The sequence below is a fragment of the Gopherus evgoodei genome, chromosome 5, assembly GCF_007399415.2.
Source record: "Gopherus evgoodei ecotype Sinaloan lineage chromosome 5, rGopEvg1_v1.p, whole genome shotgun sequence".
In the NCBI taxonomy this organism is placed as follows: Eukaryota; Metazoa; Chordata; order Testudines; family Testudinidae; genus Gopherus; species Gopherus evgoodei.
The window spans coordinates 127,120,415-127,133,933 of NC_044326.1; the positions used below are offsets into that span (position 1 = coordinate 127,120,415).

General features: G+C 41.2%; 1 protein-coding gene across 4 annotated transcripts in view; it reads left to right on the plus strand.

The window, feature by feature from the left end:
- The window catches only part of LIN54 (lin-54 DREAM MuvB core complex component), a 61,773-nt gene that overhangs the window by 3,321 nt on the left and 44,933 nt on the right, over nt 1-13,519 (plus strand). For 2 of the 4 annotated variants that reach the window (XM_030565023.1, XM_030565024.1), the window contains exon 1: nt 211-530. The exons of 1 other annotated variant lie outside the window; for it this stretch is intronic. The gene's annotated coding sequence lies outside the window, so the exon portion shown is untranslated. Of the gene's footprint in view, nt 1-209; nt 531-13,519 lie in introns of those variants that run through there. One more of the 4 variants, XM_030565020.1, reaches the window with a different exon arrangement.

Below are 13,519 nucleotides of genomic sequence, written 5' to 3' on the forward strand. Positions count from 1 at the left end.
TGGGTGCCCGGCGAACCCCCTCCCCCCCCCCCGCACACGTGCAGGCAAGAGAGCGCCCTGTCCTCGCCCTAGCCCCCGGGCTGTCGCGACCCCTCACGCAGCCCGGCCCGCTGTGTGGCTCGGAGGGCGGCCGGGCGGGCGGGGCTCCCCGGGGTGGGTGGGTCTGGCCGGGCCCGTGGGCGGGGGCTGCGCTTGTCGCCGAGCTGGGATGCGATGGTGATGACGAGGTGAAAATGGCGGATCTTTCGAAATCCAATCCCGGCCCCTGACATACCAGCATCGGCAGCAAAACAGCCCCAGCGGATCCCCCCTCCTCCGCCTACCGCTGCCAGAGGCCGGCCGCCCCCGGCCCCTCTTGCTCCGGGACCAGCCGCCCTGCAGCCGCGAACCCCTCCCTGCCCCTGCCCCGCCGGAGCCTGGGTTCCTGCTACCGACCCTGCGGCTGCTGCTGCTTCGCCTGAGCCGCGAGACCCCCCCCACGCAGCGGCTCGGGCTTGTGCCCCGGGGACGGGGCTGGCCTGGCCGGAAAGGTAATAACAGCAGGGGCTCGGGCTGTGCAGAGGAGAGGGAATTGGGAGCTGCTGCTAAGGCCTAACCCACCTTCCAAGGACTTAGCTTCTGCTTGACCTGTGCAGGGGGATCTAAGGTGGTACTAACAAATGACTCAGTGTGTCATCCTCTAGAACTTGCATTGACACAACATGCGGCCTTATGCAGAGAGAAATCTGTCACCTTTTTTGTTTTCAATTTTTATATATATAAAAAAGGATTTTAAAGTATGTGCAGGGATATTATGGCTTTAAAAATAATAAGCGATAGCTTTCTCATGAAGGTATGGCTACTGATATTCATCCTGGGTGGGCTGTGATAGAGACTGAAATCCTTTTATAAAGTATGGCTACTCCTGGAGTGCGGTGATCATCAAATAATATTTATGTAGTGCAGTTGATCTTTAAAGCCCTAGGCAAGCACTAGCAACCTGCATCCTCTTTACCCTTTGACAGGTGTAAAAGGCCAATGAGATAGTATTATTGCACCATCTTGTTGGTATCAGAATTTGTCAAGGTTTGTTTGTTTTTTAAACCCAATGGTTTTGTTGATGTTTAACTGTTCTGAAAGAATAACCTCATTCATAACTTTAATAGATGTTAATGATACAATGTAACCTTCAGGGTTATAAACTAGTGTTTAGTCACTACAAGTTTATGCTTAGGTTCAACAGAAATTTCTGGCCAACATCAACATATCATCTCTGATAACAGAGAGAGACAAGGTGAGTGATAATATTTTTTGTCTCTAATATCATGGGACTAGTACAGCTACCAACCCTGCATATGGATAGCATATGGCATTTTTCTGTAAAGGCATTTTTGGTCAAGATCTTATCACATTGCCAAATTTACAGTTAGGGATTGTGTTGTAGCATTGTTTCATTTTGCTTATGTAGGTGGTACCTGGCTGGGTTAGAGCCACCCTTCCAAGCTATGGCAGAGATCCTGAGAGGTGCTGAACGCCTATAATTCCTATTTCTTAGAAGTTATGAGGGGCATGCCCCAGACTACAGCCCTAACTGGGTAGTTAAATGCTTGGGGTGTTTTTATAAGAGTACACTTGATAGTTCAGCTAGGCTCTTAGACCTTTTTAATTACCTCTTTTTATAACTTTCTAAAAAATCTTTTAGCTTAAAGGTTCTTGTGCATTATTAAATAGAATTCATCCTATTTTTCTAAAATCTCATACAGTAGAACCTCAGTTACAAACACTTCAGGAATGAAGTTTGTTTGTCACTCTGAAATGTTCACAGTTCTGTACAAAATACTATGGTTGTGCTTTTGAAAGTTTACAACTATAATTGACTTAATACAGTGTTGAAACTTTACTATGCAGAAGGAAAGTGCTGCTTTTAGCCATCTTAATTTAAATGAAACAAACAGCGGAGAAGTTTCCCTACTTTAATTTTTTGAAATTTTCCTTTTTTTTTTTTAAAGTTGTTTACATTTAACACAGTACAGTATTTATTTTTTGTTCTCTGCTGCCTGATTGCATACTTCCCGTTCAAAATGAGGTGTGTGGTTGACCAGTCAGTTCAGAACTTTGTGGTTCTACTGTACTTGCTGTGAACTCTGCTCAGTGATGCCAAGTGCCTTTCACATGTTGGAAAACATTGGCTTAGAAATGTTAAGTACTTTATTCTAAAATCCCGTAACATTCAGTATATGGATTTACCACTTGTTTTTAAACCCACTGAAACGTGTGCACAGGTGTATCTGGAATGCTGTACATTGAAATGCAGTGTCAACTGGTTAAAAGGAACCAATTAGACTTGTTTTGAATTCTCTGAGCCTTCTTCAGTCTTAACTATCATCCCTCCTCCCCACTCATGGTGCAACAGCATAGTATTATTTAGAAGGGTTTGTCCTTAGTAACTCTGAATGAGTTTAAACTGATTGTACTGTACATATTCTGAGGCTTAGGTTTCAGAAGCTATTGCTCCATACAGTGCATGTGAACATGAAGGATTAGTGGAATGCCATAAGAGGAGGAGAAAGGCTGTTAGAGGTTTGAGGCTTCTTCCCCCATCACTTAAAGGCCATGTCTACACTAGCTAGCTTACAGCAGCACAGCTATACTGCTGTAAGATCACTCATGTAGCCGCTCTATGCCAACAGAAGAGGGCTCTCCCATTGACATAATAAAACCACCTCCACAAGCGACAGCTCTATTGCTGAGTGGTAGTGTGCACACCGTTATGCCAGTGGAATCCAGTCGCTCACAGGGATGTTTGCCCCCGACACCTCCAAGTGACATATGTTTTGCTGACATAGGAGGTAGCACAGACATGGCCTGACTCTCTTCATGTTTGACTTTTCCTCCTCTGGATTTAAGATAGCATTAGAGCTGGCCTTTGATAATGGCCCTGCACTTAGTTTTGTCCAGATTAATAACCAGACCAAGAGGTGCGCTATGAGTCTGATAGCCTTTGTGATGCTTACAGGCCACTGAACTGCTAAATTCTTTTTTCTGCTAAATTTAATATACTAGCACATTCACAACACTTTGTGTATGTAACATTTTTCTGGGTATGCATACATTGCTTGTTAAGGTTTGAGAGCACCTAGTACTTTAAGTTGTTTTGGATTTGTTTCTTGCATTATACCTAACACTTAAAATACCCTATATTAGTGCATGGTATAGGTTTGCCATACCAGATCAAACAACTAACAAGGGTCACCACCTGATGCTTCAGAGCAGAGCTTGAATATTTCACCACCTTTTGATAGCCAGGGGTAGAAAAAGGTTTAGAATAGAGAAGGTTTTGGGACTTCTATGGAGATGGGCCTAGAGCCTGATTAGATGCTCCATCTTTTGTTTTAACTGCTGAATGGTAGATAACAAATGCCACTTCCTCTAGCTGTTGGAAAGATGAGCTCATGGCTAAGGGACTCAGGAGGAGAATGTTCAGTTCTTTGCTCTGCCTTCAGATATGATGTGTGAACCCAGGCTAGTCACTTATTCTCCATCTGAGGAAGTGGGTATTCACCCACGAAAGCTCATGCTCCAAAACGTCTGTTAGTCTATAAGGTGCCACAGGATTCTTTGCTGCTTTTACAGATCCAGACTAACACGGCTACCCCTCTGATACTTATTCTCCATGTGTTTCTATTCCCCCTTCTGCAGTAAATGGGACATTAACTCTCCTACTTCTTCTCAGGGAGGATACATTTAGTGATATTTGAGGTGCTGAGATTCTACAGTATTGGGCACCGTATGAGCACCTACCTACAGGAACATCTTGTTGCTGCTTTCTCTGCTCAAAAGCTCCCGAGAGAAGTAAGAAAAAATGATTTCCTCCACTAACAGTATTTTGGGTGGTCCTCCCTTGTGAATAACTTCCATCTAGCACTGTTCAAAGGTTTCCAAATCAGCACTGTAAAACTGATGTGATTCTTGCTTGCACTGTTGTCCACAGGATTCTGAATAGCAGCAGTGAAAATGACTAGAATCTTGTTAATCTGACAGTGCTGCTTATTAAAGCTATGGACAGCAACAGATTAAGTCTGCATAGACTCATACCCTTCAAGATCAGAAGGGACCCTCATGATCTAGTTCAAGGGTTCGCAAACTTGATTGCATCGCAACCCCCTTCTGACAGCAAAAATTACTATACAACCCCAGCAGGGGGGACCAAAGCTTGAGCCCACCCAAGTCCCATCGCACAGGGTGGGGGAGCCAAATCCTGAGCACCACTTCCCCAGGTGGGGAAGGGGGTCAAAGCTGAAGCCCAAGGGCTTCTGTCCCAGCCAGGAGGGCCAGAGCCCCACTGGCCAGGGCTCAATCCCTTGGGCTTTGGCCCCAAGCCCCAGAAAATCTAAGCCAGCCCTGACAATCCCATTGAAATGGGGTCATGACTCACAGTTTGAGAACCACTGATCCAGTCCGACTTCCTACCCATTGCAGGCCACAGAGCCTCACCCACCCACTATGTAACAGACTTCTAACCTCTGGCTGAGTTACTGAAGTCCTCAAATGGTGGTTTAAAGATTTCAAGTCACATAGAATCCACCATTTGCACTAGTTTAAACCTGCAAGTGACCCATACCCTAGGCTGCAGAGGAAGGCAAAAAATCCACATGGTCTCTTGACAACCTAATCAAGGGGTAAATTCTTTCCTAACTCAAATATGACTTAACTTCCTAATGCAAAGGTAATGTAGTTTTAAGACCAGCTTTGCTAAAAGGGATACATCTACATTATATAGCATACTCACCACATAGGCACCCCCTGGAGTCAGGGTGTTATAGTTTTTTCTCTGGCACCCTTTGCAGGCCACCTATCTTCACACATCCCTGACTTCCAAGGTCTTCTGGGCAAGTCACATAAGTTCTAAACCTCTTCTGGGATAACAAAAGTCTACTGAAAAATCCAAGTAAACCTCTAAACTAATGAGTCTTCCACCCACGGAGACTTCACTGAAGTGCTCATACTTGCCCTACTTTTGGACTTCCCTCCCACAGGCACCTAAGCTATTCATGCAGAATTTCTCCGCTGTTGTTTCTTGTTTAGAAGGGTTTTCTCCTACTGCTTCATCTTCCTGGGAACTCTAGCAGCTTCCCCATGGCCTCTGTTGTGCTCTTTCTAAGCCTTGCTTTAGGGTTCACACCCCCAAGAAACTTCTATCAGGTTTTTTCCCTGGAAAAGTGTCCTACCTTTTCTGCAGTCATTCTCAGAGTCTGCTTATAAGATCTGTGTGACTAACAGCACATATCTAGTTTTGGTCAGGAGGCAATAAAGCATTCACCCAATAGGTTTGGAGCCTGTCGCTAATTGGGTTCCACCTCCTCCTCCTCTAGCAGGTGATGGGGATTCACCTGATCACAGTCTGCTTGATATCTAGTCAGTTTTCAAAAAGAGTTTTAGAAGTTTCAGTCTTACACCTACCCCCTAAATTCCTACTGCCAGTCTTTATGGTTTTAATATCAAATTTTACTATGAAACATTTTCTCTCTCATTTGTGTGAAAGACTAGGAGAAAGAGGGTAACTGATTAAATAAGGGAGGAAGTGACACTGATCACACACAAAGCATGCTAAAGTGGTCAAATGCTCAAGGTAAGCAAGTTGAAAAAATAGAAAAAAGCTCTTGCCTGTAATCTTTCACTTACACTAATTAGAGGTGTTATTTGTAACAGTAGGTAAAAAAAAATTTCAGACAGACATGATTTTAAGTCTTGTCTCTTTAATCTTTTTTAAAAATGAAATCTTTAATTGTGCAGCAATGGCTGAGTAGGGAAAGATTCCTACTGGTATGTGAGCAAATTGATTTTTCAAGCGATGCTTTTGAGGAAGAGAACCACCTGACCCCCCTGTAATGAACCTCACTAATGCTGACATGACTTACTAGTTTTCTCATCTTTAGAAATGAAGTATATGAGACCTATATTGCCTAATATAGCCTATATTGGTGACATTTTATAGTGGATAACTTAAATGCACAAAACTAATGAAATTGTCATGACTCCCACAGTTGCATACCTTACCCGTCTTGTATAGATGCAGTCCCTTACTTCAGTATAAGTTCTGTTACACATAAAGGCATACATTTAATAACACTGAGAAGTACAGAATGATAGATAAGTGTGAGGGAGAGGAGCTGAAATTGCCATGAGAGAACCATAACTTTGAATTTTCTGATTCTCGTCTGGTCGCATTTGTTTAACATATGTCTGAGAATGTAAGGGGTGTCTTTTGGCAAAACGTCTGTTTCATTTTAGTTTAGTAGTTCCTGGGAATAATTAAAGGAAAAAAAACTGGTTCCTTGCTCATTGTGTATTGCAACTGGATAGGATAGGGAGCAGGGATTGTTTTTGTCCTGAAATAGCCTGCTTTGGCATTGATATTTGATAGATCTTAATTTCTCTCATGTCACTGTGAAGAACAAAGTCTTCTAGGACAGCAGTTCTCAGCCAGGGGTCCGAGGCCCCCTGGGGCGCTGTGAGCAGGTCTCGGGGGACTGCCAAGCAGGACCAGCATTAGAGTCACTGGGGTCCAGGGCAGAAAGCCCAACTCCCCCGTCTCCACCTGGGGCTGAAGCCTGAGCAACTTAGCTTCACTGAGCCCCCTGTGGCATGTTGCCCTGCTTGCTACCCCCTAATGCTGGCCCTACCTTTCATATGCAAAAAAAACAGTTGTAGCACAGGTGGGCCATAGAATTTTTATAGCATGTTGGGTGGGGCCTCAGAAATAAAAAGGTTGAGAACCCCTTCTCTGGGACAATAGAAACATTTTTCTACTTGTAACAAAGTGTCTCATATTTTTATTTGGGTGGTGGTTTGTGGAAATAAAATGATTCTTTCTCATTTGTTTCACATGATCACTTTTTTTTTAAAATCTATTTCTTTGAAAGTGAAAGTGTAACAATGGGGATAATACATATATAAAATCTGCAGATTTTTTGTGGCATTACATTTTCCACTTATTTCTATTGGCCAGGACTAGGTTACAGGTTCATCTTTTGTTTTACTAGATTTTTACTGAAAAAAGGTTTGTGTCTATACAACACACAGAATATTATTTAAAAGGACTACTGCTTTAAGGAATACCTCTGCATATTCCCTCTTGAGGGTTGTACTGCTGAGCTTTGGAAACTTTCTGGAAAGCAGTGCCTGTTGGGACAGCTGCATTGAATGTTAAGTGCAGGGGTTATGAAAGTGCTGTGTGCCCCCAGTCACCTCAGTTCCTAGTTCTGTTCAGCTAGTTATGTGCCTGAAGCTATTTTAGGGGACTTTTGGCTAAAAACATCCTTTTTGGTCATGGGTGATTGGACCGCCAAAGATCCAAGAAGAATGGATACGAAGCATGGATTTTAGCAGTGTGCTCCTGCCCCTTCACGTTTCCAGAGGAAAACATGCGCTCACATTGTTTTTGCTGCCTAGCAGAAGTCCATTCCTACAATCAACACTTGTTGTGTGGTGCCTTTACACTTGACCACCTGCCACCAATAGGCAACAGAAGGTCTATGCCTTTCTCACCAAGGACACCTGATGAAGGAGGGCATAGATCACAAACAAGGAAGGAACTCTTGGTTTCCCTTGTGAAGGAACAAAGCAGGGCTGATGTTGTCTTCAAAGACAGGGATGACCCCTGCTGAAAAAATTGGTGTCAGATAGCTTGAGGGCCCTGTCCGTAGTGCCTAAGGCCTCATCAGCAGTAAGAATTTCCGCTCTGAGAAGTGAACCTTCCCCTGCTGAACTTTATTGGTGTTAGTAAATGGTTCACAGGCTGCAGGAATGACCTGAGTAGTACTTGAAACAGTGGGGAACCTGCTGTTCAAGTAGTGGAGCTGTCCTTTCCTAGATCTCTTCATGACAGACAGCAATTTTAATTGTCCTCAGTTCTGTTCCAGAACAAGTGAGGACAGATTTGGATCACAAATGCATTTCTGTTAAACTGGAGGAAAAAAGTGCTTTATTTGATTCTGTTAGCGATTTAAATATAAATAACTAAATTAACCAAACGAGACCATGGTGCAGAGTGTTTGTTCCAGCATGGGCCCAGATAGTATTAGAACACAGATCTCCTAGATTTGTCATTGGGGTTTTTGTTTCTTCTAGTGATATCAATGGCCCTGCTGTCGCAGGAACTCAGTCTTGGGTTGCATTTCAGTCTGGAATTGCACTGTGCCACAGCTTGGATAACAAGACATAGAATAATTCTGTCATCATATGCTCTGTGCGAGGGGAGTTTTTAGTGGAAAATGTTTTTACTTGGTATTATAGTAGATAATAATCCATTTCTACATTCTGGGTATATGTAATCTATTTTGGGCTACCTATTCTACCTAGAATCTCTCAGTCTATCCTTGTCTTTTATAAAGATATGTGTCTGCCATCTCAGCGTAGCATCTGCCAGTGGACAGTTCTATTGCATTCAGCCCTCTCACTATCAAAACATTCCTGAAAGGTGTAGTGAACAGTTCCCCTCTAGTAAGAGATCTTAACCCTGTGCTGACATGTTTGGTGGACTCACCATTTGAGCCCTTGGAAGTATGCTCTTTATTCCACCTGTTAGAAAAGACAGCCTTTATAATCAGAGTTTCATCTCTGAGCAGAGTGAGTGGCAGGTTTTAATTCTCTCTATTGTATTCCATAGGGACAACTTTGTCTTGCATTGTAATCCAAAATTTATTCTGACACAAAAATGCTGTGGTGTGTAACGGTCACAGTTGCTCAAGTTTGGGCTAGTAATAGTTGACATTAAAACCTAGGAATTCTGCCACTAAGCTATCACACACACAACAACCAATCAACAATAAGATATACTAAGCGCAATATTTATTTGTCCCGTTCAACACAGTTACAAGCAAACCATCCAACAAAGCAAGCTTGTCTGTCCATGTATTATGGTCCAAGCATAACATTTAAAAACAATCAGAGACAACTTTGTCCATCCATAAGAAAGTTTCAGTGATTGGTGTCCATCAACACGAGACTACTTTATTTTTGGTTATGCAGTTGTTCTGCAAATTCAACCCACAGGTAACAATTAATAGAAATTTTTTTCACATCTTAGCTCATAGTGTTAAATAGCATGCCAGTAGCCATCATTCACTCTATTAATCCAACACTTCACATGCCAGCAGCACATTGTGGTAGTGCCTATACAAATCTCATAAACCTAGAAAATGAATTTATAGAAATGAGATGGAAAAGCAAAGGACAGTATCCTGAGAATCTCAAAGCATTTTACATAGATGGTATGTAATTTTTTTAGATAGGGAAACAGAATCACAGAGTGATTGCTAAAGGGACAGTATGAAGTGTGGACCTGCGACTTCTTACATAATGAAGTGAGAATTACAATAAATAAATAAATCTAACAGCATAGCTAATTTGGTTCTGAGTATAGCCACTAGAAATAAACTGGTCTCTCATACCAGTATTGGTCTTGTTTTCAGTCAGCATCACTTAGGTTTTAATTCAAAAGCAAAGGCTTGGGTTACAAGCACTGCAAAGGGTTTGGTGTTTTGTTTGAACAATTCCATTGGAATAAAAATTTGCTATTAGTCTTCACTTTTATAAAACCTGTATTTGAGGGTAAATGGGACCCCACAATGTCCTCCTAAGTGACTTGTCCAAGGTTACATAGTGAATCAGTGCTGGGTGGAAACAAAGCTCAAGTCTCCTGATGCCCAGCTCCCTGGTCTAAGCATTAGAAAATGTTGCATGCGCTATTTGTTTCCCAAAAAGAAAAGGGAACAAAAGTCATTTTTACAACAGCTTCAAAGCTTTGTAGCTCTGAGTTTTAGGTTCCTTTGTTCCTGTATTGGTCCATTTCACAAGAGGAATAGGGAGAAGGAGGAGTAGTGGACCTTGTGAAATTGAAAGTCAGTTTCAAATTTCCTGTAAATAAGAAATTACATCTGCTACTTGCCTGATGCCGAAAATCATAAGCTGTAAATATTTCACCAGAAGCAATAAAGCAATTAAAATTGCTTGTGATCTTCCTGATAAATGTGTCTTACAGCATTATAAAGGGAAGACATAGCACATTATCTTCCCTTATTTCACATATTTTCAGTGTTACCGCTTGCAGTTGCATAATAACTAGAAGAGAGATATGCAGTGCAATAAATAATTATGAATCCAGCAATAATTATCTATCTCTTTATGGAAGTAGCACAGTTTTTGGTGATAAAAGTGAATTTTCAAAATGCTTAGCAGTTTATTGCTAATGATAGAAAGATAACTGATGTGTGATAGATGTTAGAAAATTCTTTTAAAAAAATTAATATGTGGTGTTCCATTTCTGACATATGAAGGCTCCTTGACTTTTTTTAAATAAATGCTTAAATGTGACCTCCACACTATTCAAAAATCACAGAAATAAAATTCTTAGATTTGGAATGCTGTTGTGCTTGAAGTATTTACACACATACATGTCACAGACAAAAATAAAAGACCACAAACTCCTAATTAAAATCAGGTTAATTTAAAAATTACATTATATAAATCAATGAGGCCAGTGAGTTGCTAGTGAAGTGTAATTAGTCATTTATTTTCTTATGATCTATTTGCCTTCACGTGTAATCTGATGTGAATTCCATAAGTAATGTGGGGATGGGCAGGCATCTTACTTGTATTTTGTTTTTAAACCTATACCTGCTGTTATTTAGTGTACTGAATTGTTGGGGCACATTTTACTGTGTATTAAAAATACTCCTATGGTTAAGGGAAGATTCTGTTACTCATGTCAAGCACCAGTTAGGGAACTTAAATATAATCCTTTAGGTATTTGTAATATTACTGTCACCAGGTTATTTAGGCACCAGCTGTTTAATGTCTTTGTGGGTAATATTAGATTGTTTTTATTTCATCATGAAGGATAAAGGGGAGACAACTTGTCCTAGTGACTAGAGCAGGGGATTGGGAGTCAGGCTTTGTGAATCATGTGCAATGTGATTGCAGGCATTTTATCTATCTTTAATGCCTCAGTTTAATCCATGTGTAAAATGGGTATAATATTTACATTACTCCTGAGGATGTTGTCATATTTGGTAGAGCACATTTCGATCCTCAGCTAAAAGAGCCTTTTTATTTGCAAATTACTGCAGTTATTAAATTCTTATTTTCATCTCACCTGTGTTGTACTGAGATTCTTCTGCTTGTCCTGAGCTCTGTTGAGGATCTGGGAATAGTAGGATAGAACCTGAGTTTCCTAGATATAATAGATTAGTTAAATTCAAGTGACAGCCTTAACAGTACCTAATTGCCATTCATGCCTTTTGGAAATTGCCCCCCGCCCCCAAATGTGAATGTGTTGCAATTATTTTTGTTTAGTTTCCTCTGTTTTTAAGACCAGGATTCAGCTAATGATGGAATAACAATATGTTGCATAAGACGCATCCGGAATTATCTTTTTACTGGGAGGTACTTTTCCATGCAATATTATCATCTGTTTTTTGGCAATACAGTGCCCCATTAAAATCTGTGTTGTACGTATTCTATTCCCTGAAGTAAGACTCTGCAAAGTAAACTATAAAATGCAGTTTAACTGCTTATGGATCAGCGCTCTTAAGATACACCAATAACATACTATGTAATTATTACACAACATGCTATATAAAGTCCTACTAAAATTTGTAGCTTAAGTATTATGTTTATTGCAATGGACCTTTGTACAGTAACAATAATGCTTAGATGCACTCCTGCTGAAATTACTGTGTAGGGCTTGATCTTGAGAGGTGCTGAGTGTAGCAATTCCCATCTGAAATCAGTGTGAATTGTGTGTCCTCCCTGCCACTCGGTATCAGGCCCAGAATGGCAGCTGAAACATTTCTTGTTCCAAAGTGTGTGTTTAATGTGATATTGTCATCCGTTCTGAAATCTTCCACTGTTTGGCACTAAAGGGGCACTGTAAACTTAAGCATCATATTCTAAATAAACTTCTTTGCCTTGGTTACCCTTGAGGTAATTAAAAATGAAACAATTTTTATATCTACTTTACCCCATTTATGTTCTTCATTTTTACAGTTCTCTCATTTTGGATAATGAAAATCAGTGAAGATGGAGTCACGATTATAGTTTTTCACTTTCTTAGCGTAAAGTTCTTAGTGATATAATGTTTGGGTTTCAAAAGCTGCAGAGGAATGTTGTGTATCTAAAAGCTGTTTTCACAGTTATTTTAGTTGTGCGGCTATTTCTGTGGGTTCTCACCATTTACATGTGAATGTTGGGTCAAATTTAAGGTGAGAATCCGTAATGAAATCCAATATGTATTTGATTGGATGATTTGAGTGTAGAGAAGCATAAGGCTGACTATATGGACATTTTCAACATGTGTTTATTGATATTGCCCATCATTGCTGGGTCTTTTTTTCAGTTTCTGTGAAACTGCATGAAATCGACAGAAGCTGGCATGAAACCAAAAGAGGGGTCAAAGACTAACAGCTTTTCCTTTACTTTTACACAGGAGCCTGTTGTGAAATTGGAATATGGTTTCCAATTTAAAATTAAACCTTCTAACTATTCTTACAGTGTTTTATTGGAGTGAATGGTGCATGCATCCAATTCCTTTCTGCTGAATGTAATATTTAATATTTGTGTAATAAATGGCAAATGTTTTTAAGGTTTTCATGTTAACGTAATTGCGCAGCCTAAAACCATTTCTTGTAATTAAAAGTGGGGGAGGGAGAGAACAAAAGAAACGGGTATTTAAGCTAATTTGTAACTTTGTTTTCTTGGTAACCCCAGCGTTATCTTATTTATCGAGTTGCCCACTGACAACTTGTTGCTGCCTTCCTAAGCAGGACAAGCCATACATTAGCCAAAAGCCATGTGTGTCAGGGGCATTTTTCTTCTTCAGATCTGTGAAGTGTTAATTAACCAGCTTGGTAAACAGTACTTTATATCTGTAAAGCTATCTACAAACAGTAACTGTGGGTAGGGCTACGATTTTGTCACTAAGATCAAGGAAGTCACGGAATCCACAACTTCCAGAGACCTCTGTGACTTGAGCCCCTACCTCCTGGGAGCTGTTGGGTTCCCCGCCACCTCTAGCAGGCAGCTGGGGTACCCCGGAGCACAGAACCAGTGCAGGCGGCTGGGGTGCCCCAGAGCTCCGAGCCAGCCCCCCCGGCTGGTGTGGGGAGCCTGCAGCTCCCCATTTTGTCATGCATATTTTTAGTAAAAGTTACAGATAGGCTTCCGTGAATTTTTCTTTATTGCCAATGACGTGTCCATGACTTTTACTAAAAATATCCATGACAAACTCTTAGCCTTAACTATGGCTATGTCTGAACTAGCACTTTTGTTGGTAAAACAATTGTCGATCAGGAGTGTGAAAAACCACACTCCTGACTGACGTAAGTTTCACCAACAAAAGTGCCAGTTTGGACAGTGCTATGTAGGTGGGAGTCATAGCTGCCGCTGCTCACTGAGGGTGGTGTATGAGTTCTCTCTCCTGCTGGCATAGTGCAGCTACATGGGAGACGTGTTGCTGTAAGGTCTGTAGTGTAGACCTAGC